Raw genomic sequence first — 20,080 nt, 5'->3', positions numbered from 1 at the left:
GCCACCCGAGCCTCGTGTTCCAAGAGCTCAGTTTGTACTCTGGGGCCACATGTAGCATGTTGGTGTTTTGATCTTTCCCTTGGTTACTATTGTGCATGTGTATGAGTTTGCCACATCCCTTCCATCCACTGTTCCTCTTGTAGTGGGTGTCTGGGAATGACTTTTACTCTGATACTTGTGGCTGTCTATCTCTGTTCTCAGTGGCCAATATTTGCTAAACCATTTGGTCTTGTGGGTGAAGCAGGTGGAGAATAGCCAGGAGTCACTGAGGGGTCAGGAAGCCCCTAGATGCTTCTGGGCCACCCTTACTTGTTCGGGAGACATGGCTGTCCCTGCAGGATTTTTCAAGGGCCATGGTCTCTGGGCAGATCCTAGTGAGGCGTCGGCTTTAGAGCAACTCTGTGCAGATTAAAAAAAAAAAAAAAGTAATTTCCAAGCTGGGTGTGGTAGCATACACCTTTAAATGCCTTAAATTAAGGCAGAGGTAGATGGATCTCTATGAGTTCAAGTCCAGTCTGGACTGTGGAGTAAGTTCCAGGCCAACCAAAGCTATGTAAAGAGACCTTGACTCAAAAAATAAAACAAAGAAACAAAAGCCATAGAAAGAGAAATGGCAATTCCTTAGGTTAAAAAGGAAAATTGAAACACACACACACACACACACACACACACACACACACACACACACACACACACACACACACACACACACCCTCTTCTGGAGCTCTGGTGGGTAGTGGTCTGTGTTGTGAGTACAGCCTCCTAGCATGGAGTACATATATACTTGCTGCTGGCAGCTCACATAGTGTATTCCCTCAGGAATATTCCTGATTCAAAGAAGGTCTCAAGAAGCACAGTACAGGGGCCGTGGTCTTGGTCAGGGGTAAGCTCAGAGTGAGCTTGTAACGGGGTCTGATCATGCACACGCATGCTGTTAGTATGTATATGCATGGCTCATTGTGCCAGTGTGGATCTGGATAAACAAGAATGGGGTATTGTTCTGGGACTCAGCAGAGAGAGGCCCAGCTGTGGCCTCTCAGTAGGTCAGTATGTACCTGTGTCCCTCTTTAGTGGACATAGTACTGGGAGCCATGCCTGGTCCCTCTGCTGTAGTGAGCTGCCACAGCGTGGTCTCTGGGTAAGGCCCAAGCTCTTCAATTAGCTTAAGGGTGGAGGTGCCAGGGACAGAGGAGCAGATCTTGTGTCAGCAAGCCCCCAGCGTCCCCTGGGCCACAATCTGTGGGAGGACTGCTCTGAGCAGCAGGGTGAATGGCTAGGTTTGAGTGGAGTGTGTGTTTCCGGGTGTGTGCGCATGCAGAGTGACATGTTTTGTTTTAGAGAAAATGAGGTAGAGGTCTGGGCTTGCAATTTTCCACTTGTCTTAATCCTGGGAGAATCTAAACAGCTTTGTTTAAAAATTGGACATGGAGATTGCAGGGACCTGAGTGAAGAAGAGCTGTTGGGTCCCCTAGGAAGGCAATTAAGTTTACAGCCAGTGTGTGTGTATGTGTGTATGCAGCGTGTGGACTTGGCGGGTGGTGAGGCACAGCAAGTACAACATAAACTATGAAATGAGTCACTAAATAGTATATGGCACTGGCTCTCACTGGTTTGCTGCTGGGGGCGGGTGGGAATGGGGGAGGGGGAAGTGCCAGGCCACGAGGGGCAAAGGCAAGCAGGGTTGGCATTGCCCATCTTGGACCTGTTCTCCAGTGTTAAAGAAGCTGCGGGTGGTTTGGACTGGTCAGCCCGTGTCTGAGAAAACAGCTCATACCTCAGTGCAGGGAGAGTGTGGATGGGCGCCTGCTGTGGGACCTAGAGCCTGGCCTGGAGAGAAGGCTGGGCTTCAGGTGTATACAGGAAAGGGGCTCTGTGTGTTTGTAGTGGGGATGACAGGCTTGGAGGTTGGCAGAAACAAGTGTCACCAGCAGAGAGGAGGAGGACCTGGCTGGCCAGGAGGGTGGGGTCCTTACTCTAAGGTGCCTCAGGGGCTCCCCAGAGCAGCTTGGGTTTGGGAAGACTGGTACTGGGGAGCAGAAAATGGAGGATGGGAAAAGGATGTTTCAAGAAGCACAAGCTTATAGTAGAAACTGCAGTGAAATTCTAAAGAAAGCAACAGCTGCTCCTTCTTCCTTCTCCTCCTCCTATTGTTACAGAAATAAAACGAATATTCAAATATTACATAAGCTATAGAAATGGGAAAATCTCCTTCAGTTCTGCTTTTCAGGGATAATGGCCGTTAATACTTTGGTTTGTGCTCTTTCCAGATTAAAGTTTTTTTTTTCCTTCGTGTTTGTTTTGTATGCGTGTGTCCCAGGGGGTACTCCTACCAAGGTGCATGTGTGAGGGACTTCCACCATGTGAGTTCCACGATCAAACTTAGATTTTTAGGCTTGGCAGCAAGTACCTTTTGCCTACTGAGCCATCTCTACAACACTTTCCAGATATTTTTATGGGAAGCTGGCGCCTGGCCATTGCCCTGCTCATCTTCTTTGTCCACAGGTAGACTGCTTGGTTCCCTTATTCTTCAGCCATTTTTCCGCGCCGGAATGACTTCATTCCTCTCAGTGGCTGCGCAGGCTTGCTGAGTGGAGTTTGTGTCAATTTCCTAAGCAGCAGAATAGATGGCTCCAAGAACCAGTGGGTTCACAGAACTCCCGTCTATTCTCTGTGCTGTGGGCTAGTGCTTTGTTCTGAGCTCAGCTGCTCATGCTATGCTGCAACACGGTGACAGTCCACTGATGATCTTTCAGATCCTGGCGGATCCAAGAGAGCCTGGCTAATGTGTGGAGAGGCTGACTCTGGCTTTCAGGCGGTCCCCTCCACCCCCACCCCCACCCCCAACATGGTTCTCACTATGATGCAGGCTAGTAGTCTTTCAGTTAAAATCTGTGAGTGCCTGTAAGATCTGGCCTCTGAATTCTCCCAGCACAAAATCCATCTACTGCCAGTGAAGGCAAGGCACCGTCATCTACTGTTGGTAAAGGCAGCGCTCTGAGGTGGGAGAGAGGTTGTGCTTCTTGGTGATAGGACTGGCCAGGCCACAGTCAGAGTGTGTGTGCCCAGGGATGGGACAGCACGGATGAGCAATCGCTGTGTGCAGGGGGAGGAGAATAGCCTAGGGACCAGACCCTACAGGCGTGTGGGCAACAGAGCAGCCCCCTTCTCTGCCCAGCTCACTGTTCATCCTAGGCAAGTCAACTCGGGTCATTGGTAAAAAGGGGCATCTGCTCCCATGCCGCTTCCAAACCCTGCCTTGGGTAGTTTTGGTGTGCTGGGTGTGGGGTGGGGGTGAGCAGCTTGTCTATGCGAGTCCTCGGCTTTGTAATAGATGGTGTCTGCTACTCTCAGGGTCCTAGGACTGCTCCCTTCCTCCTTTTGCCCTTTAAAACTTAGCAAGGGCTTGACTTCTGCTGCTGTTTTTTTTTTTTTTTTTTTTTTTTTTTTTTTTTTTTTTTTAATTGTCTCTTTGAAAACTGTCAGTCTGGGTGACAGGCCTTTAACAAAGCCAGATGGGCACTCCAGGTCCAGATCTGCTGGGATTTCGTTCATCCATTGTAGACTGCAGGCTTTCTCCTAATCTCCTAGTAACCCCAGCTGTGGAAGAAGAGGACCAGGTCCTTAGGACTCAGAGATTTCACTTTCCCCTATTCCTCAGGCAGCTCACAGTGGACTTGACATTTTGACTTCTTACAAGGTGTTCGTTTTTTTTTTTTTTTATAGTTTTCTCATTCCTTGCCTCGGTAGCTCTTCTCTCCCTGTGAAATGTCATCGATGGCTAGAAGGCTGGAGGAAGCAGAAAGAGTCAGCAGCAGGACTCTAATGAATCCAGCTCCCTGTTCCCAGGCTGCTCTCTTGGAGCCATAGTGGAGCAGAGCTCCTCCTGGCTCTAGCCCTTTATCCATCTCACCTCTCCATAGGGCAGCCGCGGGGCATGCTCCCAGAACACAGCAGTGCTCTCTTCTGGCTGATGTGCGTTCTTCAAAGAAGAGCAAAGGCAGAGTGGGCCTTTGCATTGGGTTTTATTTTCTCCCTGCTCCCTGGCAGCATCTTCTGGGAAAAAAGTGGTTTGCAGCCAAGAGGTTCGCTGTGAAAGCGTTCTGCGCCCCCAGGCATAAACTCTTGGTAGCCTAATGTAGCTCAGCAAGGGGACTTGGTGAAGGCTGTCATTTGGGAGGGAATGTGGCCTAGTGTACCTGAGTGAGTTAGGGACACAGTATCATGCTTCTGTGGTGGCATTGGTGGGTGACACCTGGCCACCTTACTGGCTTTATTCTTACCAGTGCTGAGTGCTGATGGACATTCGTGAAGCTGACCTGCAGCCCTTTGAGCTATCTGGAATTCTGGGAAGGGCAGTAAACCTCAGCCGTACTTTGGCCAGGCATTTGGAAAAGCTGAGTAGAGGTCCTCAGCCTGCTGTGTTGGGGCGCTTGCTTAGTTTGAAGCAAATGGGAGGTCAGCTTCCCATATGAGAAGATCCATGGGGGGGGCTCTCTCTGATACCTAACCCTTCTGGTCACATCCTCATCTCCCTGTTACTGGTTCCTCATGGCTGTGAGGAAGGACTCAAACTTCAGTAAGCTTCAGGGTCGTAGTATCAAGCAAGCAACAGATAATTACTGAATGCTCCAATTCCTCAAAAAACCGAGAAACTCTTGGGTCAGGTGCTCTGAGGAAAAAGAAAGCTGTCAGAAAGTGTAGCCTTAGGGATAGGTGAATGTCAACTTCTGCTTGTGACTATCGATTCTCTGTTTTATCTAGATCTCTGGTTTCTGGTCAGGATGCTCCCATAGGGCTCTGTGGTACCCAGGAGTGGGCTGTGAGTAGGGTACGAATGGCTGCAGATGCAGCCAGAGCCCTCTGTGTAGGACTCAAATGAGAAAGCCTTCCTTGGCAGAGCTGGAATTTTTATAGTTAGACCAAATTGGCCATAAAGAACGGTGATACCCAATTTCACCCTCCACCCCAGCTACGACGTATCCACCTGAGTCACAGTTGTTTATAAAACCGCACATCCCTAGCAGGAAAGTATTCTCGCCTAAGGATGCTTACAGGATTATGCCTTAAGCCTTGGGGACCATTCTTAAAGGAGATAATTGCAGGTGGCACCTCCGGAATATGGATGTGGTTGAGATGGAGTTAAGAAATGGGGAGGGGCTGGGCGTGGTGGCGCATGCCTTTAATCCCAGCACTTGGGAGGCAGAGGCAGGTGGATCGCTGTGAGTTCGAGGCCAGCCTGGTCTACAAAGTGAGTCTAGAACAGCCAAGGCTACACAGAGAAACCCTGTCTCGAAAAACAAAAACAAAAAAAAAAAAAAAAAAAAAAGAAAGAAAGAAAGAAAGGGGAGGCAGGCCTCCCTACTACCAGGCCTAAGGCTGGGTGAACTTGGGCGTGTCCTGTACCTTCTCATGCCTGGAACACTGCAGTCTGGGGCGGGGGCGCGTGGAATGGCCTCTCTGTCTGAGGAGCCCGCATGTTGACATGCAGAAGAAGAACCCTGTGCATATGCTGGTGCTGGTGGAGTCTTCTACATCGGTTTCTCCTGACGGATTCTTTTTGGTTTACTGGCTTTGGGAAGCTGATAATAATCGCAGGGCATACATGTCAACAGAGGCAGCCGCAGAATTGGCCTTAGCCCTGGGGGACTGGCCTGCGGTTGATTTCCTGGGCCTGCCCCGTTGCTGGCCCTGGTGGTGCTGTGCCCATCAGCAGAGGTGGGTGGACTCAACCTCTGTCTGCGTGTGGGGGAAAGGGCAGTGACTTTAGTAAGGGAAGAAGGTAAATGGTGACTCTGGGCTGAAGGGCCTTTCTCGTTTTGGTCCAGTTGCTCCCTGTACTAGTGTGCTGATTTTGACGCTGGCTCATGGCTGGAAGAAGGGAAGAGACTGGGAAGGCAGGGTCAACTTAGCTTATCGTGAAAGCCTTGGTACACCTTCAGAGAAGTGGGGAAGGAGTCAGCTGCAGAAAATGAACATGCCTCCAGGCTGGCTGACACCACCCCGGCCCAGCTATCGAGGAGGGCGGAATGCTAGTCTAGCAGATCCCTGTTGGAAGAACCACACCCATGAGAGATGTCATTAAATGTTTGTTGATGAAGATACGAAGATAATAGGGTCCACTATGGAAAGAAACACAACTGGGCCAGTCATGGGCTGAGGGGCTTGTAGAAGACCTGCTTGCCTCTAGCCTGAGACTCTGCTGCTTGCTATCTGTCATTTGGAAGCCTCTGTCAGTGTTGGCAGTAGCTTGAGCAGGCATCTGGGGATGAGGTCTTCAGGGAGGGTCAAGTCAGCCACAGGTCTGGATCCTTCCCTGTCTTGCCTCCAAGGGAATAGTTCCCCAGTATGGTCCCTTTGTGAATGCCAAAGGCCAGCCAAGAAGTACTCTCTGGCCTTCCCCGGGCCGCGGTGCAGTTTTAAAGAACCTTCAGAAAGTGCTGTTTTGTGGTAGTGCTGCTTTGAACCCAAGGGTCTTTACTATAGTCTTAGTTCATGCCAGGAGATGAAGCCTTGCTGCTGCCACATTCTAAATCCAGTGGGGTAGGTCTGGTCTGTGGCCTCTGGTCAATCTCTGTGTGAGTTCATGCACGCGCGCGCGCACGCACACTCACACACACACACACAGACAGACCCAGACACACACACACACACACACACACACAGACAGACCCAGACACACACACACACACACACACACACACACACACACACACAGACAGACCCACACACACACACACACACACACACACACACACACACACACACACAGACAGACCCAGACACACACACACACACACACACACACAGACAGACCCAGACACACACACACACACACACACACACACAGAGGCATGGCAGTAATTGCTATCTTAGTATTGGGGATCAGAGATACAGCTTTATGCATGCTAAGCATGTACTCTACCACTGAGCCACACTCCCAGCCCCTATATTTTCATTTTAATAGATTATAGTAATTTATGTAGTGCTGCATGATATCTCAAATACGCACACAGTGTGCAGTGATCAAATCAGGACAATATCTTTTTAAAAAAGATTTATTTATTTATTTATTATTTATACCGTACTCTGCCTTCAAGAGGGCACAAGATCTTATTAATAGATGGCTGTGAGCCACCATGTGGCTGCTGGGAAGTGAACTCAGGACCTTTGGAAGGATAGGCAGTGCTCTTAACCTCTGAGCCATCTTTCCAGCTCCCATGGATAATATCTTAGGCACTTATCGTTTCCTTGTGTGGAGAACATTCAACATCTTCTCAGTTGAGAGGTGTGGTGGTACATCTTTTGAGTTTGAGCACTCATGAAGCAGAGGCAGATGGATCTCTGAGTTCGAGGCCAGCTTGGTCTACAAAGTTCTAGGATGACCAGGGCTGCATAGCGAGTGAGACTCTGCCTCAAACAGCAACAATAATAACAAGAGAACATCCTTTCAGTTATCTTGAGACGCCTGCTTATTTCTGTCAAGGACCCCCCCTCCCCGCCCCCTGACCCCCATGTGTGCTCTACAACATTCCAGCTGCACCCTGTGCCTCTAGCCCATCAAACGCGCTCCCTCACCATGCCTGTATTCTCCCAGGCTCTTGTGACTCTCCGGACTTTAACTTTTAGCCTCTACAGATAAATGAGCATGCAAGAGACATGCCTGCTGTGTCTCAGCTCTCTCTCATTGCACATGGCCTCTGTCCTTTCCGAGAAGCAGAGACTGGGATTCTCCTTGTTGGAGCTTTTCCTGTTTTTGTGTTGCTTGGCGCCTAATGGATACTCACATTTTTTTCCTTCTTCCGATGGTGGAGACAGAACCTGGCTCCATGCATATTTAGCACACACTCTACCACTGAGCTATATACCTCAGTCTCAGTTAAAAAAATATTATTATTATTATTATTATTATTATTATTATTATTATTATTATTTTTGGTTTTTCGAGACAGGGTTTCTCTGTGTAGCCTTGGCCATCCTGGACTCACTTTGTAGACCAGGCTGGCCTTGAACTCACAGCGATCCGCCTGCCTCTGCCTCCCGAGTGCTGGGATTAAAGGCGTGCGCCACCACGACCGGCTTATTATTTTTTTTTTTTTAAACTGAGTCACAATTTACTATAATGGTGGCTGGTTTGGAATCATGACCTTCCTGCCTTGGTTTCCTGAGTGCTGGGAATACAGGTGTATGGTACCTTAATCGCATCCCTCTTAAATTTTCTGAATGAATGAATGCTTCACATGTAATCTGAAAAGATATGTGCCCCGATGTCATCTGGTGGTCCAGGACTGAGTGCTTGCTGGCTGGGTTTAACCATCCATTCCCAGTCTTGTGGTTTAAGGTGTTTCTGGGAAGGATACAGGGGTCTGCCTCAGGTCAGGAGCCCCTCTGCAGGTACCCCCAGCTCTGGAAGTGGAGAGTCACACTGTCTCTCCCAAAGTCTCTGGAGAGGATGCTGAGGGAAAATGGGGGTGCTGCTTGGAGGTCTCACATTTGGGGAAACTGAGGCTGGCTCTCTTGGTCTGGGCAGTTGGGCAGAGGAGCCTAGAGAAAGACTTTCTTTTTTCTTTTTCTTTTTCTTTTCTTTTCTTTCTTTCTTTCTTTTTTGTGCTCAGCATTTTAATTTATTTATTTATTCATTTTACATCATGGTGTTAGTGAGACACACTTTCTTTTTGTTTTGTTTTGTTTTTTGAGACAGCATTTCTCTGTGTAGCCTTGACTACCCTGGACTTGCTTTGTAGACCAGGCTGGCCTTGAACTCACAGTGATCCACCTGCCTCTGCTTCCCAAGTGCTGAGATTAAAGGCATGTGTCATCACCACCGGGTGAGACAGACTTTCTTGATCTTAACCTGTATTTGCTTTGCTCTCGTTTGTCCTTCCCATATCCCAGACTGTTCTCTTCCTTTTCTTCCTCAGCACTGCTCGCTCACCCCACTCTTACCACCTCTGCTTCTGGTAAGGCTTGCAGTGAGGTGACCTCTCTGGCCTGTGGGCAACTTTGCAGGAGACCATGTTCCCAAAGGACCAAGTCCTTAAGGACTTGAGACCAACCAGCATGTGTGGGGTTATTTTGGGGTTGGTGGGTCGGGCTGAGATCTCTCTGGCATGCCCGGCCTCTAGCCTCTCAGAATTGACCAGAATATAAAAATCAAGGCTCCAGGAATAGCTAAGAATTTGCTTAACTTCTGGGAAGAGGTGCCACTGCCCTACCCAGAGCCCATAATGGAAGTGGGGCCCCCCGAGGGAGGGTGGGATGAGGAGAAGGGGCGGTCCCCAGGCTCCTGCTTCCTCTTCCTCCCTGAGCCTGCCTGGTCTAGGGGATGGTGAGTACACTGCAGGGCTCAAGGCCAATCTGATAAGGAGCAGGACTCAAGGACCAGAGGAATGTCGGTCCCCCCACTCCCATCCCTCCCCAGGGAGTTGCCTGGTAACAGCCATTGGCTGTGCTGGTGGTTCAGACTCTCTCACTGTTTCTCTGTCCTTTTCAAACTGAGGACTGACTGGCAATAATAGCTCTGGCTTCAGATCTTCAGGGAGCTCTTGCTTCGCCCTACTGCCTCCAGAACTTATGGGTGAGTATGGAGCACCCTCTCTATGATGCAGAGTATCTTGGAGCCCTTCCTCTTCCTCTTTCTCCTCCTCCTCTTCCTCCTCCTCCTCTTGCTTCTCCTCCTCTGCCTTTTGTATTTGAGACAAGATCTCACTGTGTAACCCAGGTTTACCCCTGGTTCACAGTCCCTCTGCCTCAGCCCTTGAGGGCTGGGTCCTGGACATGAACCTTTACATGTGCTGACCTGTCTGTCTGCTGGGAGCTGAGTGGACAAGCATGTGTGGACACATGAGGTCGACTAGAGCAGTGCAGGGCTCCAGAGCAGAGCAGCCCAGGGTCTTTACTGGCTTCTCCGAGCCTTAGGTTGTGTGTGTGTGTGTGTGTGTGTGTGTGTGTGTGTGTGTGTGTGTGTGTGTGTTACTGGGGATCAAAGTCAGGGTTCTGTTCATGCTAAGCAAGCCTTCTACTATGAAACCGCACCCCACTCCTTGTTTGTTTTTATTTTTATTTTTCGGTAGTTCTCACTATGTAACCCATGCTGACCTATTAACTTACAGTCTTCCAGCCTTAGTTTCTGAAATTCTAGGACTACATACCTGGCTAGCCTTAGATTTCTTTTATCTGTGAAGTAAAGGGCTGTGATGCTTGGGGAGCTTTCTGTCTTAAGAGTTACCCGGATCTGGGGGTAGCAAGAGGAAGGACCTTATATGGGTAGGATGTTTACATCCCTTCTGTGTTGCACCATGGGTTCATCTCAGCTAGCCTGACCCCATGGTGATTCCACAACCTGAGCGTTCAGAGGTCACACCAGTGTCTGAAAAATTCTCTCCTGTTCTCCGGACTCTTCTGCTTGTAATCGTTGTTCTAGCAAGTTCAACAGTTATTTTTAGCTACCGTCCGTCTCCACTTCTTTCTGTTTTCTTCTAGAACTGCCAGGCTGTCGCACTCTGTGCGTGTGGGTTGCTGATGTTGTGTCTGCTTTCCTCCGTCTGTCTTTCTGTGCTGCTGTTTGGACAGTTTCTGTCCTTGGTCTTCCTTTGCGGTGTCCATAGTGAGCAAATCCCCTCTGGCGTATTTCTCACCCCAGACACAGCGCACACCCCCTACTCGGTCCCATGAGTCTTTTGTATCTTTTCCATCTCTTTTGTCATATTTCTCTCTTCGGCTGTAAATGTGCCTGTAAAACCCGTTTTGTGTCTCCTTGCCTCTGAGGCTCAGCATCTCACATTTGACTTGTACCTCTTGATCTTTCTACTTCTTTAGTGCTTGCTGGATTTTGATTGGAGGCCAGTTAGTGTGAGTTTAATATTGACAGATGCCGGGTTTTGTTGTCGTTGCTTAAGTGTTGTCACACTTTATTCTGGCATGCATTTAAATGACTTGGGATCAGTTTCATACATTTAAGGTTTGCTTTTCAGCTTCTTAAAGGGTGCATCTTTAAAGCACCAGGCCTAAGTTAGCCTCACTGCGTAGTTAACACCCTTCTGAGGACTCTGCTGAGCGCTCTGTGGGTGAGGTCCCTCTCTGCATGTGTGCGCTCCACAGATGGCTCAGGTACTGCTTCCCAGTGGCTCTTTCCTAGCATTTAGAATTTCCCCCTGGTAAGTGCAGGGTCAGCTGGACACTCCAGGGGGCTCCTCTGCTCCTCTGCCTGGTTTTGCCTGCTCTCCCTTCACTCCCCTTCTCTCTGGTATTTTGCCTTAAAAGTCCTAGCTGCATGAGCGAGCGAGCTCTAGTTTCTGTCTCCTCAGCTTGGCGAGACCAGCAGACTCCGCTTGGAATCCTCTTCGAGCATCCATCGTGGGGGTGCTGCCACGGCTGTCAGCTCCTGGGCACAGGACCCCGCCTCCTTTGTTTCAGGAATTTCAGTCCTGAGCTGCCCTTGGTCCAGTGTCTGAGGCAGTTTCATGCCTCTGTTTAGTTTCTTAGCTGTCCTTCATCGTGGCTGGAGCCCTGCACAGTTTTACGACTCCTCGTGGGCCTCAGCTGTCCCTGGAGCCACCCTTCCCCACTGGGGTGGGTATCTTCAGTAAGAAGTGTCCTAAGACTGCATTAACAGCATCCTCCCCCCGCCCCCGCCCCCGCCCCCACTATCTTATGTGTTTTCTCATTTATCTCTCCAAGGTGGCTGTCCCCTCTACTACAAAGACACCTCTGCTTATAGTGCATAAAGTGAGTACCTAATGTTTGTTGAATAAATAATTGAGAATAAATAGAAGAAAATTTAAGCTACCAATAGCATTTGGTAACTAAGGAGACTTTTGGTGTTGTTTGATTTTGCTTTGTTTTTGTTGGATTGGAGCCCAGGGCTCCTGTCTACTAGTGCTGTAGCAGTGGGCCACACCCCTACCATGGGCCACACCCCTGCCGTGGGCCTGGGTGCAGTGTCTGTGCCAGTGGGCCACACGCCTACTGCGGGCCTGGGTGTAGTGCCTGGCTTATGAGAGTTCAGATATATGTAAACTCGTATGGTATTGGGTTAAATTTTTTTCTTGCTATCTACAGCAAGAAGAATCACAAAACAACCAGGAATTATACACACACACACACACACACACACACACACACACACACGTTATATTCATAATGTTTTGGCTATTTGAATTTGACAGCTTTGAAGAAAACATCTTTCCTATTTTGGTGAGTCTAAAATTCTGACTGTAAATCAATATCTATCATATTTCATCATTATCAACTTAAAACATCTATCTAGTCCTAAAAACAAAAATATAGAATGCTTCACGAATTTGCGTTGTCATTCTTGCACAGGGACCATGCTAATCTTCTCTGTATTGTTCCAAATTTAGTATATGTGCTGCCGAAGCGAGCACTTTTCTTGCCTATTTTGAAGCAATTCTATTCTGTAGCCCAGGTTGGTCTGGAACTTACTGTGCAGCTGAGGTTGGCCTTGAACTCTTGACCGAGCCACCCAAGTGCTGGGATTATAGGTGTGTGCCACCATATTCAGCTCAGCATTGGGTTTCTTCATTCTGCTTGGGACGTTGTTGAATCTGAAGTCATGTAGAGGAGGGGACCAGGAGAGTGGAGATGACACGACATGGGAAGTGGATGAGAGTCTCAGGAATGTCCATTTTGTCTGGGAATGACTTTTCTGAAGTGTGGTAGAGGAGGGCGTATAAGTGATGACCATCTTAGTGGGAATGAGAGTCCAGCCTACAGATACAGGTCAGGAGTCCAGGGGACTGGAATTGAGGCCAGGACCCGGACAAACTCTTCCACACTTGATGCCATCTAGCAGAGGAAGGGGCACCTTGGGAGCTGGTGAGCTGCTGGGATTTAAGGAAGAGCTCGTGTCTGCTGGTGAGGGATGTTGTGTTTGTGATGTGGCATTGTATAAAGTGATCTCTTACATACTGTGTACTCAACTCTAAATCTTACAGCTTAATTAGGACCCTGGGATTCCTGTCTGCCTTTTAGTCTTCCATCTGCAGTCTGTGTACACACACACACACACATACACACATACAAATACACACACACACACACACAGACACACACACAGACACAGATATACACACAGAGACACATACACACACAGATGCACACACACAGACACAGACACATACATACAAATACAGACACACAGAGAAACACACATAGACACACAGACACATACATACAGACACACACACACACACACACACACACACACACACACACACACACACCTGGAGTTAGCTTGCCTAAGTAGGTTTCTTTTCAGGGGCCTGCAGACTGGCAGCTAACCCCTCTCCCAGCTGCCATCTGCTCTTATCTTTAGCATTTTGACTGCCTTGCCCTCTTGTCAGCAGCTTGTCACGTTGTCTCCTTATTTGGACACACAACATCTTTGAGATAGAGATGACTGGCTCATCACTTTCCTGCTGCCTTCCTTCCTTCCCCACCATGTGGCCTGGGAGCTCCATAAATACTTCAATCTGTCCACCAGGCTCTAGTGGTTCTGGTTTAAGACGTACCACTCAAGGTAGATGCTGCTGCCCTGGACTTGCTCCCTTTGGGTCTCCTGGATCTTCTCTGGGGGCCTCAAGGACTGGAGGCTGTCATGGAGTTGTCACTCATCGGTCTAGGACATTGCACACTGTGGACTCAGTGAGCGGTTGTCTCGAGTGTCTGAAAGGCCCTCAGTTCTCTCTTGCTCTTTCCCATTTGCAGAGAGGTCAAGCCATATTCCACCCCAATGAATGATGGTGGCCCTGTAGCTCCTGGCTGGCCAGGAATGGAAGAGAGGCCAGTTCTGCAGGAATCATAAGCCAAAGAACCTTCTAGGCAGGGCCAGTCTTAGCTATTCTCAGGCCCTTGTCCAGCCTTCCTGCTTTTGGAACCTTTGGGGTGACTTCTCAGCTTTACCTGTTGGCTAGGAAAAGAGACAGCACTCGCCTGGCCCTTGGGGCCCTGGGTGAGTCAGCTGAGTGCACTGGGGAGCAGGGGCTGGGGAAAGCAAGACTGAAGTGAGAAAGTTGGTCAGGTGGCTGAGTGCCTGGGAGGACCATGGGCCCTAGACTCTTGCCAGCCTTTCCTCCTGTCTTTCTGCTCCCCTTCTGTCAGCTTTTGCAGCCAGGCATGATGGATATGGAGGAACACTGTCTACTTGACTTAGCTGGGGCTACCAGACAAGTTTGCCATGAGTAAAGTCCGAGTTTCTTCCTCTGCTAAATGGGGAGAAGACGGTGAAGATACCTTTGTAGGCCTTCCTGCAGTAACTCTGCTGGCTGCTGACTTCTCAGAGAAGGCCTTGCTATCCTGAAGACTATGGACTGTGCCTTCCTCAGCTGACTGCCAAACCCTCTGCAGACTGCTCTCCTCTTCCTTATAAAGGAGAAGATGTGATATTTGAGGACTGGATGGTCTCAGAGGGCTGGGGCTGGAATGCCCGTGGGCTCTAAACATCAGTACCTCCTTGGGAGGGGTGTTGCTCTTTGTTCTCAGCTGTATGCCCAGTGTCTACAGGGGCCTCTGATGGAAGCAGTCGCTCAGCAGATGCTGTGTGAGTGGAGTCCAGGGAAGACGGTCCCAACATCAGGTGGGAACCATGGTGCTCTACTCTGGCTGTCTGCTTTACACAAGATGAAGGCCAGTTCAGCAGTGAGGTTGTGTACCTGAGGCCACATGCTGCTAGTGGGCTGGGCCTGCCTTAGAAGCTAAGCATTCTGCTTCCTGTTTGCAACTTGTTCCATCAAAAGATTTGTCAACAAAGTGAGTCCAGGATGGCCAAGGCTACACAGAGAAACCCTGTCTCGAAAAACAACAAAAAAAAAAATTTGTCAAGACAGTGATACAAATGGCAACATCATTGCAGTCAGTATGGAGAGTGCGTTCTGTCTTAATCCCCAGGGCTTTAGCATCAGTGGCTAATTCTTCCTCCTCCCTCCCTCCCTCCTCTTTCTTTCTTTCTTCCTTCCTTCCTTCCTTTCTTTTCTCCTCCTCCTTCTTCTTTTTTCTTTTTCTTTTTTTGTGGAACGGAACCCACACTTTACCACTGAGCCGCATCCCCAGCTTCTTATACTACCTTTTTTTTTTCCCCTTTTCTTTTTTTGTTCTGAGTCAGCATCTCCCTGTGTAACCCAGGCTGCCTTAGAACCTACAGTGGGCTGCCTTTTCTGCCTTAGCCCCGAGGCCAGGCTCTCACAGCCTTCTTCTTAAATTGCATTTTCTGAAAAGAAATTTCCTAAACTTGTTTTTCATTCCCTTTGCCGACTTCACCAGTTCCGTGTGTCTGATCCAGAACATGCTTGTCCTTGATGGGACAGTAATGAAAATACGGTTTTACTCTGGGCCTGTGGATGCTGGTTCCAGGGCTTCTTGGAGGACATTAAAGCCCAGTGATGCTCGGACTCCTGTGTAGCCTGGTGGTATCTGCATACAATCAATCTATGCATATTTCCCCCCATATTTTTGGATTCATCTCAAGGTTACTTATGGCTTGACCTCTTCCCTAGAAAATGTCTGAACCGTTGGCAGACCAAAGTCCTTTTTCTGCAGGAGGAGAGTGCTGTGGTACTTGAGGCTGCAGTATGTGCTACGATGTTTCACACAATATAAGTACCCTTAGACTGTGCTGTGGAGGGAATAATGACAAGAAGGAGGCCCTAACATGTTGGATACAGAAACAGTTCCATCCCCTAAATACTTTTGGTCTGTAGTTGGTGAACCCTCCACTATGCAACCTTAGGTAGAGAGGGAGACTGCTTGCTTATCATTTTGGTCAGCTGTATCCATGGTTGCTGTTGTCTGCACACTAATATTTCACTCAGGTTTTTATGTTGTTTAGCTGTCTGTCTTTTCTGTATGGGTTTCAGTGTGAGATATGGTCACCAAACTTTGCTTTTGACACTGAGAGCATGCAGGCAGGAGGTCTGAGGTCTTGGGATCTCAGGAGTGCATTGGCTGTAATAGACTGGGTTTCTGGAGGCGGGAACCATGTGGCTCTGGGTCCCTCAGTGTGTTCTCTTAGCACTCAGAGCTCCTGGCTGGGAGACTGAGAGCTGGGGTTGGTGACGATGAGGAGAAATCATTTCAGAGCTTTCTAGTTCTGTAGGGTTCATCACAGTGCCAAGCTCCAGATGCTGGTACCCTATCTTGTCATTGTTACCTCTTGATAGTGACCTTGAGGTGTGGCTAGCATGAAGACTGTTTCTGTCTTAGGGTGCTGAGGAACCTTGTGACCACACTCTGTGTGTGTGTGTGAGAGAGAACAGTGGCGGAGGATGTGTTTTTCATCTTCACCTTTGCTTGGCTCATACTGGATGTCCCAGGTCTCATTAATTCCAGAGGACTGAGGATCTTTCTGTACCAGTCACTGTTCTTGGCTCTGGGGTACCCAGAGTGTGGCAGCGTCCTGCCCGAAAGTGCTTACATTTTGGTGGTGGAGATGGATTGTAAGAGTAGAAATCCCCAGATTTGGGGATGGTGACAAATGGCGTGGAGAAAGGTAACGTGGGAAAAGGAGTAAGCGTGGGTACAGGCAGGGATGTGAAGGCCTTATTGAAGAGGGAACATTTAAGGAAAGATGGGAGAAGAGTTGGAATCCTGTGGATAATGAAGGAGATGGGTTCCTTCTAGGGCAGAGGAGGCCGGGAGGGTTAATGGCGCTGAGGTACCAGCCCGTGAGTGAGGCTGACTGTTAAAGGCCCATCCATCTGGAGGAACATGAGCCCAGGGATGGTCACCAGGGGGATCTTAGAGCCTTTGAATGCCATTCTAAAAGCTGTAGCTTTTTGTTGTTGAGACAGGGTCTCACTGTGTGGCACTGGCTAGCTCTCTTGCTTGCTTTTGTCTCCCTGAGTGCTGGCTTTAAGGGCATATCCCACCACACCCAGCCAAAAAGCTGTAGCTCTTGTGGTGGGAGAGAGGGAAGCCACTGGGGGAATCTGGACACTGAATGACACCTTCGTTAAGTTTGTGTTCTTTCTCAGGCGCTTAGGGTACCCAACCCACTTAGCTCTCACAGCTTCATCTCTATCTTTCCGAGGAGGAGGCTGAGGTGTCCAAAGACCCAAAGGTGCAGGTCAGTCTTGAGGTAGTGTGTGCTCTGCGACAAGGGAGGGTCAGGCTGACTCTGTGCTTGCCCCTGGGCTACTCAAGCTCTCAGGAGGGCGATGGACTGCCCCTTCTCTCACTCTGGTTTGGTGGAAGGAAAGGCAGATGGGATCCAGATGGGGCCGGCTGCTCTAGGGGAAGGGGGGACTTGTGCCCCAGCTGCAGACAGCAGCCCTCCCACTGCAGGGCCCGAGTCTTTGTGTTTGGCTCAGCAGACTCACCCTGCTGTTTGGAGCTCTCTGCTACTGACTTGGGCTGGTCTTGAGCTTGTTGCCCCAGGCAGGGGAGCAGAGATCACTGCCTTGTGTTCCTCAGGGAAGGAACCTCCTGTTGTTCTAGTGAAGTTGGCCCCTAAACACCCAGCATTTTATCCTCTTTTTTTTTTTTTTTTTTTGACTTCAGATCACAGACTGTCACTCTGTAATCCTTGTATTTATCACTCCCTGAGGAAGAAAGGAGGGGTTTTCTCCATGTTTTAACGAAAGTGATCCAGGGTGGAAAAATGGAGGTCAGAGAGTGAGACTAAGTGAGGAGCCAGAGAGAGAACTTAGCCCAATGCTGGGTGAGCTCTGCCTGAGTGGGGCATTAGGGAAGAGCGGGAAGGCTCATGGGCATGGGCATGACTTACACACACTGGGTTTGTAGGTGTGGAGCTTATTACTCTTATATTGCCTGCACACCTTGGTGTCTCAATTCAAGGAGGTTCTGTTTCTTTCTTGTGTGATTTCACACTAGCTGAGTGGGGACTAGACCTGTTTTGTGTCTTATACTTGTATGCAGATTTTCCTGCACACTTACACATGCCCTGACTGCTAGCCTCTACGTTGACTTCATATACACACTCATACATGGTACACACACTTGCTTGTACAATGTGGCTTGTGTGTGCATGCATGCATGCATGCATATGCGTGTGTGTGTGCGTGCGTGCGTGTGTGTGCGTGCGTGTGTGTGTGTGTGTGTGTGTGTGTGTGTGTGCGTGCGTGCGTGCGTGCGTGCGTGCGTGTGTGTGTGTGTGTGTGTGTGTGTGAGAGATACATGTACACACCATCCAGGCCCAAAGAAAGGTGTTTGGGTACAACATTTGCAGTCGGCACTAACAGCTGCCCATTGGCTGACAAGACATGAAAGTTTCTGACAGTGGTACAGTCTCCACTATTCTGGACGTCACACTGTGACTCGGTTTACCCACTCTGTGTACAGAGAAGAGAGAACCTGGAGAGACTGAGTACACAGTAATCACTGCAGTGCTCTCAACTACTTAGACTATAGAGTCAAATGCCAGGTGTGTCCTGACCAGGAGCAAAGAAGGGAACTGGTTGTGGGAGGGGGAGCATCCTGCTGTGGCTCCCTGCTGCACAGTGCCAAGCCTGGCTTCTGCTGCCTGAGCAAGAGTGTCCTGACATGGAGTATGTACAATCAACAGAACCCAGTCCTTGGCTTCTGAGCCTGGGGGCTTGCTGTTGCTTTGCAAGGTAGAAGTGACAGTTATCATTGAGGGAATGTCTCCTCCCTGGCTGCCCTGATCCTTCATGTTCCCAGCCAGCCACAGAGCAAAGCAACCATGTCCTTGATTTTGCTGGGCTGATAAGATGGTTCTGCAGGTAAGCCCGAGGAACAGAGTTCAGTCCCTGGGACCTGCATGATGGAGGAAGGAAAACAACTCCCACAGCCTTTATCTTTTGAATTATGCACACGCGCATGCATACACACACACACACACACACACACACACACACACACACACACACAGCAACCTTGCCAGCACCACTGCCAAGAGCTTCAGAACACAGAATCATCACGCAGCTGCAGAAATCAAATTAGACTTGGGACTCTGCAGAGGCTGTAGAGAGAGGAAGGCAGGTGCTGGCTACTATGCTACCTCCATAAATTTAGGTGAGAGTGGTGGGGGACCAGGCTGTTACTCATCCTTGATTATGACTCCTGATTGAGAAATCCAGCAAGTAAAACCCAAGGGTAGCCAGGCAGGACTGCAAGGGGTAGAGGTGGCCTGACACTCATGTCATAGCTCAGCCTATTTGTCATCCTTCTTAGTTTCTACTCTGGAGTCTTTCCAAGTCTTTAAGCTGTAGCCTTTCCATGCAGGGTGGGAGAGAGGGACCAAGTACAGACAGTCTGCTCTGGCCCATGCCAGGTGCCTGTCACCCATGCCTCTGTATTCTGTGGGGTCTGGCTTGCCCTTCTGTTTACAGCAGTGACTTCATGGTGGCCTATGTCCTGTGGTGCTGCTGTTGGGCTGCTCCAGGAAGTACCCATCACAAAGATGCCTTGGTGTCCCCAAGCATCATATGTATAGACTGTATCTTCCGCTTTTGGTTCTTTGAGATAGGGTTTCACACTGTAGCCAAGACTGGCTTTCAGGTCATTTTCCTGCCTTCAGCTTCCCAAGATCTGGAATGACAGGTGTGAGTCACAATGCCTAACCTGGTTGTATTTATTTTCTTTACCACATTGTTTCAGAAATGACAGTTAAAGTGTTCCCAAGTAGCGAGGTGGGGAGATGGCTCAGTTGCTAAAGTGCATGTAAACTTGACGGTCTGAGTTTGATCTTTTACAGCATTTGTGTGAGAGACAGTTGTGGCTATACACATCTGTAAGTCCATTGGTGGGGAGGTGGCCAGCCTATTAGGCTGGTGAGCTTCAGGTTCAGAGAGAGACCTTATCTAAAACAAAACAAAACAAAACAAAAAAAACCCAAAACCAAGGTGGGAAGTGACTGAGGAAGACCCCAGGTGTATACACACACGCACGCACGCACGCACGCACGCACGCACGCACATGCACACACAGTAACCCCCAAATAGCATATTGGTGTAATAGTACTACTTGAGCATGGCTTTGCTCATTCCTGCCTTCAGTTGCAGATGCCAACTGGAACTCTTGCCTCCTGTGGTCACCGGATTGATAGATGGTGCCCAGACCCTGAGCCTCTGCATCCATTCGTGCTGCC

At 49.2% G+C, this 20,080-nt stretch overlaps 1 protein-coding gene and 1 non-coding gene across 4 annotated transcripts in view; one reads left to right on the top strand and one right to left on the bottom strand.

Moving 5' to 3' along the window:
• The window catches only part of Tspan9 (tetraspanin 9), a 179,629-nt gene that overhangs the window by 9,464 nt on the left and 150,085 nt on the right, over positions 1-20,080 (top strand). The window contains exon 1 of one of the 3 annotated variants that reach the window (XM_051155436.1): positions 11,706-11,724. The exons of the other annotated variants lie outside the window; for them this stretch is intronic. The gene's annotated coding sequence lies outside the window, so the exon portion shown is untranslated. Of the gene's footprint in view, positions 1-11,705; positions 11,725-20,080 lie in introns of those variants that run through there. 3 annotated transcript variants of the gene reach the window in all.
• On the bottom strand, positions 12,276-12,383 carry LOC127197820 (U6 spliceosomal RNA). Its single transcript, XR_007831777.1, has one exon. It is a non-coding gene; the product is annotated as a U6 spliceosomal RNA (small nuclear RNA).

Source organism: Acomys russatus, chromosome 13 (genome assembly GCF_903995435.1).
Source record: "Acomys russatus chromosome 13, mAcoRus1.1, whole genome shotgun sequence".
Lineage (NCBI taxonomy): Eukaryota > Metazoa > Chordata > Mammalia > Rodentia > Muridae > Acomys > Acomys russatus.
The sequence above is the reverse complement of the archived record's forward strand: the minus strand, read 5'-3'. Positions and strand labels throughout refer to the sequence as shown.